We start from the raw sequence: 13,107 nt of genomic DNA on the forward strand, positions 1-13,107 counted from the left end.
GAGCTTCCTAAGGAAATCTTAAGTTTCTACTAATGGGTAGATCTTGGAAGGCTCTTCTCTAGAAAAAGCTTGCCAAACTGAAGCATTATTTGAAATTCACTGACTAGGCTGAAGTGTAGCAAACAGTTTCAGCATTCTAACACCCTCTTCTGCTAACTAGTCTGGTACACCCAAAAATGTCTTGTTTTTTCTTTTCCTGAGAGTTTACTTTTTTTTGGAGTTTTGCCTTACAATAAGCTCTACTTTTCTAGAGAATCACTAACCTGGTGGAAAGAACCAGCTTAGTGATTTTGGAATCCTGGTGGAATTTGGATTCAGAACTGGGCCAGATCCAGTTCCAAACTTTACAAGCTATTTGACCTTCAGCAAATTGACTAATTTGCTTCTTCAACAACAACACAGTATTATTAAACCTGACCCTGCAGAGCTATTGTGACTACTGAATTACATAACCTATATAAAGCACATGGTATATTGTGGGTATCAAACAAATAATGTATTTATAATCTAAGCCATTTTAAAATTGAGAACTGTGGCCGGGCATGGTGGCTCATGCCTGTAATCCCAGCACTTTGGGAGGTTGAGGTGGGAGGATCACGAGGTCAGGAGTTCAAGACCAGCCTGGCCAATATGGTGAAACTCTGTCTCTACTAACAAATACAAAAATTAGCCAGGGGTGGTGGCGCATGCCTGTAGTCCCAGCTACTCAGGAGGCTGAGGCAGGAGGATCGCTGGAACCCAGGAGGTGGAGGTTGCAGTGAGCCCAGATCACACCACTGCACTCCACCCTGGATGACAGAGCGAGATTCCATCTCAAAAAAAATCGAGAGCTGTATCTCATAATAACAAAATGTATTGACTACTGTCACAATCTTAATAGATTGTGAAAAATGTCAAGATTTTTTAATCCAACTTTACTGATGATGATGCTGCAATCTAAGGACAGATACCCAAACATTTAGGAGTAGAATCTGGACTAGAAATTGAAAAATGGAATCCCATGACTTTTGAAGTAAGTTTAGCAAAATGATTAAATGCCAGCTTTTAGTCAGATAGCTTCAGTTTGGTCTCTAGCTTTACCACTTCCCTTAACCTTTGTATGCTTGTTTCCTCATCTGTAAAATTAGAATACTATTAGTAGCTATCCCAAAGTTTTGTTCTGATGATTAAATGAATTAAGCATACCAAGAAGTTAGAAAATCAGAGCCCAATAAATGCTAATTAATGTTAATTTTCTGAATTTTAATATATACTTCTTTATATTCTGTATCTAATAATCAGCTAGTCTTAAAATTGAAAATGTTAATTTTAGTAGCATTTTCTTTTTTCTCATAAAGTTATCTTGAATTCCATTTTTTACAACTGATGGTTAGACTCAAGGAAATATCAAGTTATCAATTTGATATCAACTTGGCTGAGTTCTGTTTCTTTTATACCTTAATATATCAAAAGTTATTAAGATCATGAAGTAAGCTGAAGGCTGGGGTCATATCTTACTCATGTGTATAATTCCAGTACCTAGCAATAACTATATACTGACCTGAAGTATATATAATTTTAGCCAAGGATGCTGCTTTAGAAAAATAAGATCACAAACACAAAATTAGGTTAATATTTATATAGAATAAGAACAGAAATTATAGCAAATTACTGGAGCTCTGGAGATGTCTTTGAAGTTATCTTTCATTTTCTTTGGAGTTTCAGTGTTACGACGGAAGCACTTACAGAGAAATACTTCCTGAAAGCAATCTGGCCTCCACTCCCCACTAAGAATACTCTGCAGTGTCCTGCAAGTCCCATCACTCACAGAGACCCAAGCAAGTGAAAGTCCCTGAATTTTAAGCTTCATTTGCTTCACAATGAGTCCACTTCTGCCCATGGCTCCCTCACTCCTCCAAGTCTCTGAAGCAAAGTTACCATCCCATTTCACCGTCCTCTTACCCTGCTTCACACTTTTTCATGGCATTTTACATTTTCACAGCACCCAAGAAGTCTTTTTTGTTTCTGTTGTTTTCGTTTTTGAGACGAAGTCTTGCTCTGTCGCCCAGGCTGGAGTGCAGTGGCACAATCTCAGCTCACTGCAGCCTCTGCCTACTGGGCTCCAGCAATTCTCCTGCCTCAGCCTCCTGGGTAGCTGGGATTACAGGCACATGCCATCACACCTGGCTAATTTTTGTATTTGTAGTACAGACAGGGTTTCACCATGTTGACCAGGCTGGTCTCAAACTCCTGACCTCAGGTGATCTACCCGCCTTGGCCTCCCAAAGTGCTGGGATGACAGGCCTGAGCCACCGCGGTACACCGAGATGTTAAGTATTTTTTGTTGTTGTTTATTGCCTGTTTCCCTCCCCTCCCCCCAATGAAATGTGAGCTCTAGTATTAGGGTAGGGTTTGTGTTGTCTCCTATATCACTGGTGTCTAGAACAGTAAGTGACACAGAGTTGGATCTCACAAAATTTACCATTTGTTGAGTGAATGAATGAATAAACAAATGAAAATCAGGCTGAAATATCGTCTTACAGCTTGAACTAATTATTTGCCTGAAGTACTTTTCCTTTGGTGGAGTGAGTATCTATTATACATGCCTAGAAACAAAAATGGTAACATGATATCTTCACAAATGTGTCTGTTTCTAACATTTTGGAATACATTAATTTAATGTTGGCATTCCAGGCAAAATAACTGCAAATTTAATAAACCTCTTCAAAGAAGACAATCCTAGCAGTCATCTGACATCTTTTTCACACTGAATAAATATTATGATTGAAACTGCAGACACTGATGAATTATACTCATTAATTTATATTTCAGTTTCTTAATCTACTAAATTTACTAGGTTAGTTAATGTAGTTAACAGAATGACTAATAAATAGAATTCAGAAACCATGGTAAACTAGAAAGTGACCAGTGTGGCAGGAAAAATTAAAATACTCTTTCTTTTCAAATTCTATATCCTATCAATTCTCAAATAGAGAAGAATTAATAGTTTATTTCAAAACCCTAAAATAATCATAAACAGCTTGAGCAATTGATAACCAGGAATTAACAAATTCTTCCTAATATGCCTCCTTGTTATAAAACAATAAAGCAATCGCTATTACAATTATTTATCTTTTAGGGATACAATTATCTTTTAGGGATTACAATTATTCATCTTTTAGGGATGCTCTCTTAGGGATAACCCATGCATAACTGTATAAATTTAGCAGATGTGGGAAAATAGTTGTTAGTAGGGCAGATTGCAGATTGCATATCAAAGGAATGCCTTCAAGATATGGATTAACTGTAATTGTCTCAGTATGTCTTGGGATTCATTAGGTTTCTCTGCTTCAAGCTTCCTGATGTCCCCTGTACCTAGATCCATTTGCTGTTCTCTGGGCAGATGCTTCTCTGACTTTCAGCATTTTCTCATCAAGACCAATCTTCTATATTCCCTAAGATTCTGGACTTCCGACCATCTATACATCTAAAGCAGCACCTTCAGGAACTTATATAAATTTTACTTATATAAATTTTCCCTTATTATCATCAGTATATACCAGTAAACAGATGTCTACATGTTCAGAAGAGGATGAGAGACTAAGGACCAGAAATTAATTTAAAAAAAAAAAAAAAAAATCTGGAAAGAAATTCATGCAGTGACTATGTTCATCCTTTGTTCCTTCTTCCTTCTTTCCAGATCAGTTTTTGATGAATTTTTTGATGGAAAAAAATTGATTTTTCCACTAATGGATTACTCAAGGTTATATATTTTTAATGAGTAAATTTCAATAGCTCTGTATTAGCAGCATATCACTAAACTATTTTAGCAGCACCCAGACAGGAATTTTTTCCCAGAGTGAAAGGCAAGGAGTTATTATCCCTTTTCAACTAGATTTTCACTGGATTTTATAATGTAGGTCATATACTGTATCTCCATTGTAAAACTCAATCATAAGCAACAGCTTAGGCAAGAGGAATTTTCATAAAATAATGATGTAGGTGTTGGTCTAAATCCCTCTGTGGGACTTAGCAGGGTGCATCTTTGCACTGTGCTTGGCAGGGAGGATTCAAAGTGCTCCCCCTGCATTCTGGATTTAGTCCATTAGCCTTGACAGCTCCTATACATTATCTGTTTGTACTGAATACATGGGAAAGGTCTGAAGACTGTCCACATATGAACAAAATAAATAACTGAGTCCTATATAACAAACCTTGATAACATCCCTAAAAAAATAAGAGGTCTCCATCCTCAAAATGTCAGCCTCAGGTGACTGAATAAACAAAATTTCCAGATGTTGAAACTGGCCCAGTTGTCTCAGAACTGAGGTTTATGGTTTCTTGGAATAAGCATAGAAATTGATCCTCCCAATCTTAAAACCTGAGAAAGTTACAACTGTCTTATCTGAGTTCCTTTCTCAGGAAACCAACCATCAGTCCTCCCAGATAGTATCAAGGAACTGCAACTTACCAGATCATTGCATCTGGACAATGAGACACTAGACCCCTAACATATCATGATTGCCTAACTGACCACCTGCTCCCTGTAGACTAACTCCTCTTCCTTATGCCTCCCTAAATCCTGTTTTCCCACACATGGTTACAATTTTTTATATAAACCCCTAATTCTAGTCAGTCAGGAATACGGATTTAAGGCTGATCTTGTATCTCCTCTGCTGCAGCACCCTGAAAGCCTTCTTCTCTGGCAATGATAATTGTCTCAGTGGTTGACTTTCTGTGTGGTGAGCAGTAGGACCTAGACCGAACTCCTGGCATTTCAGTAACAATATGTGATTGACATTTTCACATCCATATCATGTATACTTAGTTTAAATGAGTGAAAGACAACTTTGTGGGTTACATAGTGTCCTCCAAAATTTATGTCCACCTGGAACCTGAGAATGTGACTTTATTTAGAAATAGGGTGGGCCAGGCACGGTGACCCATGCCTATAATCCCAGCATTTTGGGAGACCAAGGCAAGCAGATCACAAGGTCAGATCAAGACCATCCTGGCCAACATGATGAAATCCCGTCTCTACTAAAATACAAAAAATTAGCCAGGCATGGTGGTGCATGCCTGTAGTCCCAGCTACTCAGCAGGCTGAGGCAGGGGAATCACGTGGACCTGGGAGGTGGAGGTTGCAGTGAGCCAAGATTGAGCCCCTGCACTCCAGCCTGGCAACAGAGCAAGACTCCGTCAAAGAAAGAAAAGAAGAGAAGAGAAGGAAAGAAAGAGGGCCTTAGAGGCTGTAATTAGTTCAGGTGAGCTCACATTGGATTACAGTGGGCCCTAAATTTAACAACTGGTGCCTTTATGAGAAGAAGACATACAGAGAGACTCAGAGGAGAATGCCATGTGAAGACAGAGGCAGAGAGCAATGCCTCTACAAGCCAAGAAATGCCAGGGAGTGCTGGCAACTCCCAGAAGCCAGGAGAGAGGCAAAAAAAGAATCTTCCTTAGACCTTTTAGAGGTGATGGATGGTATTTTTGCTCCTTAGCTCAGCTAGGTCTGAGTTCTTGCCTCACAACCAGGAAGAAGTAGGCACATAAACACTTGAAGAGTGACTGGAGTCGAATTTATTAAGCAAAAGGAAAGTTCTCAGCAAAGAGAGGGGTCCTGAAAGCAGGTTCCCAGTTGCCCCTTTCACAGTTGAATACAAGGGCTTTTTAGAAAAGCTGATAGTGCTGTATAAGGCGTGAATTCCTGGTAGCTCCACCCCCCACCTCAGTGCATGTCGGCCCTTAGCTGCAAGTATGTTTAGGCAAGCCCCCTGGGCAAGTTCCCTTACTTGCACAAAACATCTGAGGCGGGCGCTTGTGAGGTGAGTCAGATGTTCTCTGCAGACCCTTCCCTTGCTCTCTGCCTAAAGCAAGCTGGCTAACTCTTTCAGAAGAGCATGGCCCTACCAACTGCTTGACTGCAGACTTCTAGCCCCCAGAACTGTAAGAATAAATTTCTGTTGACATAGGCCACTCAGCTTGTGGTAATTTGTTATGGCAACCCTAGAAAACTAACATAGCAGCCAACATAGAAGATTGCAGAGAAGTTCCCAGGAGGATACGGGAAGGACTTATCCTGAAAACTGACTTTAAAAAAACAAAAATAAACTACAGACTAAGGCCATATGAAATGAAATAAAAACATTTCTTCCCACTGAGATGAGAAAAATATAGATTTCACTCTATTGAAAGGCTTTCTAGACAACATTGGAAGTCAGAGCTGTCTCTACCATCACTTAATTATTCCTTCTCACTTCCCTTACCTAACTGTATTTAAAGAAAATAAAGTTGTGCTACCAATTATTTGTCAAATGGAGACTTGACTTTTGATTCACAGTCTGATTCAGGATTTTGTTTTCAATGCTAAAGAATAGTCTGTGACTGTAAGGCTTTACCCTAGTGTTCAAATCAGGCCAACTGATTGGCATTGTTTTTTTCAACTTTTTTTTTTTTATGTTGACATTTTCAGAGCAACACTGCAATAAAACGTTTCAGAAAGTCAAGAGTTAACCAGGGTTTAGGAAATCAGAAACTAAAATCCTCCCCCAAAATAAGGCGGAAAAACTTAAGGAAAATATAATTAAGGCAAATATATGACCTTGTTTACATATAAATTAGACAGCGTGAAATTGAGGGCTGCTGGCCAAAGGTTAAGGAATTTGTATCTAATTTGTAATCTGTAGTTGGCAGCAAACAGGAAAAACAAAGACAAAACTTCAACCTCCAAGATCCACCCTGCATATCTGCCCAGGGAAGTTTGTCTGCTGATGAATGGCCCGGTTCCAATGCTCTGCATATCCTGTTTCGGTACTCGGAGCACAACCACAAGTTTTAAAAGTCATTTTAGCCATAGAAGATGGTCACAAAGTATTCTGGTGTTGGCTTCTCACAGAGACACAAAAGGGGAGAATTATGTTGTTTTTAGTCATACTGAGCTTTTTTTAATGCTGAAGTACTAAATGGAGATTTCAGAGGAAAAACACAACAAAGAAAAAAGAATCAACAGTAAAAGCCAACTAATGGCTAGCCACTGTAAATGTTTGGTGTGCACAATACACAGCCACAGGTGGGGAAGGAAGGGAGGTTGAAATGCTGATCAGAAGACTTCCGTTCAGCTAAAAGGATCAGAAGTGAGACTGAAAATGAGATGGCAAAGAAAGTACCCATTCAAGTCCATTCACTGTGCTTACCCCTCTCATATTTCCATCTTCCAAGCCCTCCTGAAAAACACAGCCACCAACTTTCTGAAACTTTTGCAGAGGAGAAGGGCAAATATGGGCAGGTTTTATCATGTTTATGCATATTGCAAGAATGGTGGAAAAATGTGTTCTCTTGCTGCAGGTAGGCAGTGATTCAGGTTTGGATGCAACCTAGATTCTATTTTCTTTCTTTCTCAATGTCTGCTCATTAAGTGGAAGGGGCCTGCCTTGTCTCAGGTAAGACTTTGGACCTGGACTTTTGAGTTAATGCTGGAATGAGTTAAGACTTCGGGGAACTGTTGGGAAGACATGATTGGTTTCAAATGTGAGAATGATGTGCTTTGGGTCTGTACCCCCATCCAAATCTCATCTCAAATTGTAATCCCTACATGTCAGAGGAAGGGCCTGGTGACTGATCGTGAATGAGTTCTCACAAGATCTGGTTGTTTTAAAGAGTGTGGCACTACCCACTTGGCTCGCTCTCTCTCCTGCTCCACCATGATAAGATGTGCTTGCTTCCCCTTCACCTTCTGCCATGATTGTAAGTTTCCTGAAGCCTCTCAGTCATGCTTCCTGTTAAGCCTGCACAACTGCGAGTCAATTAAACCTATTTTCTTCATAAGTTAGCCCAGTCTAGGGCAGTTCTTTATACCTGTGTGAAAATGGACTGATACATTGCCCATGGCTACTTAGGGCTCCATCTATATTAAAATAATCAAAACGCCATGTTGGTTCAGAGTACAAGCACTTTCTCCACACTGGATCCAGCATCATTTTGAGTCTTCTCTAAATTTTATAGTCTTTTGAGGTTGACTTCCATTCCTGTCTTCCTCCTAGAATAGAATTTCCTCTGATCTGCTAATTCTAGTCAATAAATCTTTTCCTCTGAATGCTGCTCCTCATCAAAAGCAAATCCAGCTTGTTCCATGATGCCTAGACAGATGTCAATCTCTCCTAAAGCCCTCTTTCGGTCTTGTGAACCAACGTTGTTTAAATCTACTGTGCACGTTTTGTTATTGGGTACTAATTGCCTGAGTGCAATTAGGATACCTATTTTGTACCCCAAAATGATGGCCCTCCCATACTGGGGTTAGATGAGTAGTAGTCACACCTAGATTAATTTACTTTGACTAAGCCATAAAGCTTTCCATAGCCTTCCTCCTCTCAGGGTGGGGCTGTTCCCCCAGGGAATTCATACTCTCATGTGATGCCTACTGCTTTAATCCCTTCAGAAACCTATTATCTTTTCCTATTCTGTTTAATAGCTTTCCACCACAAAACAAGTGTTATATCTATTTGTAGACAGCGCATGGCTAGACATTCGGCATATGATTGCTATATATTTTTTCATTATAATCAGAGAACTTTCTAAGTATTTGATCATCAACATTTAGAGTTGTACACCACAAAGTCTGATGGCCCAGTAGGGAATAGTTCCTGGAAATTCTTTCCCACGTGAGATCCTTTGTAATAGTTGTATCCTGAAATTCTTGAGGCCACAGACATGAGCATATTACTAGAGTTCCACTCAGTAACTAACAATTGATCCAGTTCATCATTCTATCACCAAAATATCTCCCAGAGTGATGCTACTCAGTTTTGCAGGTTTCATTTGACCTTGTCAGGTTCAAAAAGCAAGAGTAATCTCAGTAAACATATGGCTCCACCCTTTTGGGTATCTGGTATATTGTACTAAAAGAAAATATGGTTCTCTTGCTCTAAGCCTCTCTCAAAGGGCTAGTGTAGTATTGGATTTCCCTCATTTCATAACTCATTTATTCATTCCTTTACCCTCAGCTACTATTTCTCCTCCTCTTTATTTATCATTACTTTTTACCTAAACTTTTCCACTTTTGGAATGGATGTTAAGTTTAACTGAAGCCATCCTCACCAGCTTAACAAGAATTCTAAACAGAAATATAGTTATAGTTAAGCATTAATTGGGTTGCACTTTGACCCACTTCCTTGTAATTGAAAGCCATGTAGCACTAGATACTAACCATTTGCATCCCCATTGTTCCTATTTCTGATGTTAGAATCATAAGACTTTTGTTTAAGATAGATAGGATCTCTGACATTAGAAGAGTAAGGTTTTTGTTTAAGAATTGCCTAAGATCATAGGATGTTCCTTCACTTTGTTCTGAATTGTCATGAGACAATTGTCATGTTTTGCATCCTTGCTACTTTGTGACAGCCTCTCTATCTAGGCCTCAGGGGAGAAGTTGCAGCTTGACGCCATGGACGCCAGTCCTCTTAGGTGTCAGAGGGAAGCTGTTCCCTCAAGGAAGGAAAGTGGTGATGACTGTGTTGTGTTTATGGTGCTTGGTGGACAAACATATTTTTACTTGATCTGCCTAAGAAAGAATGGGTGTTTGGTGATGGAGGAGACAGGGACAGGCTTTACTCCATTCAGAGCTTTGAAACCCTTCATCACTTAAGGAGAGAGATATCATTGTCAGAAAGCCGAAAAACCGGGTCATGTAATATCTGATCATTATGTAATATAATGTGGAGTCAAAAGTAAAGGGGTTTTCTCAGGGCGGCGGGGGGGGAAGAATTGCTTAAGATATTTTTCAGATCCTGAATTCCAGTATAACAGCTGACCCAAAATAATTTGAAGACACCCCACAGAGAAACAGAATAAGCATGTGTATTAGTCTGTTTTCATGCTGCTGATAAAGACATATACAAGACTGGGAAATTTACAAAAGGAAGAGGTTTAATTGGACTTACAGTTCCACATGGCTGAGGAAGCCTGACAATCATGATGGAAGGCAAGGAGGAGCAAGTCCTGTCTTAGATGGATGGCAGCAGGCAAAGAGTGAATGAGGAAGACGCAAAAGCAGAAAACCCTAATAAAACCATCGATCTCATGAGACTTATTCATTACCATGAGAAGAGTATGGAGGAAACCACCCTCATAATTCAGTTATCTCCCACCCGGTCCCTCCCACAACAAGTGGGAATTATGAGAGTACAATTCAAGATGAGATTTGGGTGGGGATACAGAGCCAAACCCTATCAATATGAGAATACAGTTTATCTCCCCGTCCCATGACTTCACCCTACACTCTCCAACCCATCAAAGATCTCTACACTTCTACCCACTCCAAAACCCTATCCCCAAACTCCTTGGGGAGATGGCTTTGTTCATCATTCAGCAGCCCTATGATAAAACTTCTTTCTCTGTTGCAGGCCAGTATCTTAGCACGTTGACTTGCTGTGTGCATTGGACAATGAACATATTACAGTTATACAGCCACTCTGCTGGTCTGGATTGTGAGCACAAACACCGGGCTGTCAAGTGTCTCCTCAGTTCATTCTTTCCTGTTTTAGTCCATTTTGTGCTGCTGTAACAGAATACCACTGACTAATTTATAATGAATGAAAATTTATTTTCTCACATTTCTGAAGGCCAAGATCAAGAGGCCAGCATAAGCATAACGTGAGGGTCTTCTTGCTTTGTCATCCTGTGGCAGAAGGGCAAAAAGAGGACAAGAAAGCAAGAGATCAAACTTGCAGCCTCAAGCACTTTTGTAATCAGCATTAATCCACTCATAACGGTGAACGCTTCACGACCTATATACCTCCCTTTAGGTCCCACATCCCAGCACTGTTGTACTGGGAATTAAGTTTGAAACATATGCTTTTTGGGAGACACAGTCAAACCATAGCACCACCCATATATAGGGTAGGATTACGTAGGTACAGAGCTAGTAAGCCATTACAACTGCTAAGCAATACCAATGCAGCTGCATTTACTGTCAACTTCAATTTTGCCATATATGATGAAGGCAAAATCCATTCCATCGCCTTCAGGAATTCTGACATAAAAGTTTAAAGATAATGTTACAGTTTCTTGCATAGCAGTCATCCCTGCTTCTGGCATCTGCAGTTGCAGCCCCGGTCCTGGGACTACTGCATCAGGTAGGAAACAAAATAATTGAGGGCATGTAGGAAAGAACTGTATTGTTGTACCAGCATATTCCCCTAGCTCCCTTCCACAAGTTCCATGAAAAGGCAGAGGAATCTATGTAGGTGAAATTACCTGTCTACTGTTTTATAGTACGAGGTAGGGAATTATTCTCAGTCAGACATAATATCCATCCCTCTCTTAGCTCCCCCATCATATTAAATGTGAGCACACACTCATGAAGGTATGTAAGCCAGCCCTTCATGCCTTCATGCCTTTATGCCCCACCCCCATTTTAAACAAGAGTATTCAATAAACCATTACTTTGATAATATGAACATATGTTTACTTAGTTGATCTATGTACACATTGTTGGACACTATAGGTTGTAAAGTATGATATTTGGTATAAAAAACAAAGTAGCTTGGTGGTCCAAGTTGGCACAGTATCTTCTTTTACAGTCTGATATAGTTTGTATATTTCTTCTATTGCAATCTGTATTGTTTGTAGATTCATCCCTTGCCAAATCTCATGTTGGATTGTAATCCCCAGTGCTGGAGGTGAGGCCTGGTGAGAGGTGTTTGGATCTTGAAAGCAGATCCCTCATGGCTTGGTGCTGTCTTTGTGATGGTGAATTCTCACAAAATCTGGTCATCTAAAAGTGTGTGGCACCTCCCTCCCACTCTCTCTTGCTTGCTTCTGCCTTTGCCATGTGAGGTGCCTCCTCACCCTTCACCTTCTGCCATGATTGTAAGCTTCCTGAGGCCTCCCTAGAAGCAGATGCCACTACACTTCCTGTACAGCCTGCAGAACCATGAGCTAATTAAACCTCTTTTCTTTTAGATTGTCCAGCCTGAGGCACTTATTTATAGCAATGCAAGAGTGGCCTAAAACAAAAAATTAGTATCTACGAATGCTACATTGCTATAAAGATACCTGAAAATGTAGAAGCAACTTTGGAATGGGGTAATGAAAAGAGGTTACAAGAGTTTGGAGGGCTCAGAAGAAGAAAGGAAAATGAGAAAATGTGTGGAACTTCTTAAAGACTGGTTAGATGGTTGTGACCAAAATGCTGATAGTCATACAGTCAGTGAAGTCCAGGCCAACAAGGTCTCAGATAAAAATGAGGAACTTATTGGGAACTTGAGCAAAGGTCCCACATGTTATGCTTTAGCAAAGAAGTTGGCTACATTTCATTCAGATCCTAGGGATCTGTGGAAGTTTAAGCATAAGAGTGATGATTTAGAGTATCTGGTGGAAAAAAAATTATGAACAGCAAAGTGTTCAAGATGTGGCCTGGCTGCTTCTAACAGCCTCAGCTCACATACAGGAGGGAAAAAAAAGACTTAAAGATGGAATTTATATTTGAAAGGAAAGCAGAGCATAAAACTTTGGAAATATGCAGCCTAGCCATGTGGCATAGAAAGAGTCAAGCAGGCTGTGGAACAACCACTTGCTAGAGAAATTAGCATAACTAAAAGGGAACCAAGAGCTAATATCCAAGACAATGGAGAAAGGCCTCAAAAGCATTTCAGAAACCTTAGTGTGTGCCTCTCTCATGGCAAGCCCAGAGGCCTAAAAGGATGGAATGGTTTTGGACAACAGAATGGTTTTTTTAGGCCAGGTCCAGTGACCCACTGCCCAGTGCAGCCTGGGAACACTGATCCCTTCATCCCAGCTGCTTCAGCTCCAGCTATGGTTCAAAGGGGGCCAGGTACAGCTCAGGCTGCCACTTTGGAGAACACAAACCATAAGACTTGGCAGCTTGGTGATAAGCTTGCAGGTGCACAGAGTGCAAGAGTGAATAAGGCTTGGTAGTCTCCACCCAGACTTCAGAAGATGTATGGAAAAGCCTGGGTGCCCAGACAGAAGGCTGTTGCAGAGGCAGAGCCCCCAGAGAACCTCTACTAGATGCTTCTAAGGAGAAATGTAGGGCTAGAGCCCCCACACAGATTCCCCAATGGGGATCTGCCTAGTGGAACTGTGAGAAGAAAGTCATCATCCTCTAGACCC

General features: G+C 40.4%; 1 long non-coding RNA gene across 1 annotated transcript in view; it reads right to left on the reverse strand.

Moving 5' to 3' along the window:
- LOC116272534 overlaps positions 1–11,690 on the reverse strand; it is a 164,037-nt gene extending 152,347 nt beyond the window's left edge. The window contains exon 1 of the long non-coding RNA XR_004181200.1: positions 10,586–11,690. This is a non-coding gene — a long non-coding RNA (uncharacterized LOC116272534). The remainder of the gene's footprint in view (positions 1–10,585) is intronic.
- Between the last annotated feature and the right edge of the window lie 1,417 nt (positions 11,691–13,107).

Source organism: Papio anubis, unplaced genomic scaffold (genome assembly GCF_008728515.1).
Source record: "Papio anubis isolate 15944 unplaced genomic scaffold, Panubis1.0 scaffold122, whole genome shotgun sequence".
NCBI classification, from domain to species: domain Eukaryota; kingdom Metazoa; phylum Chordata; class Mammalia; order Primates; family Cercopithecidae; genus Papio; species Papio anubis.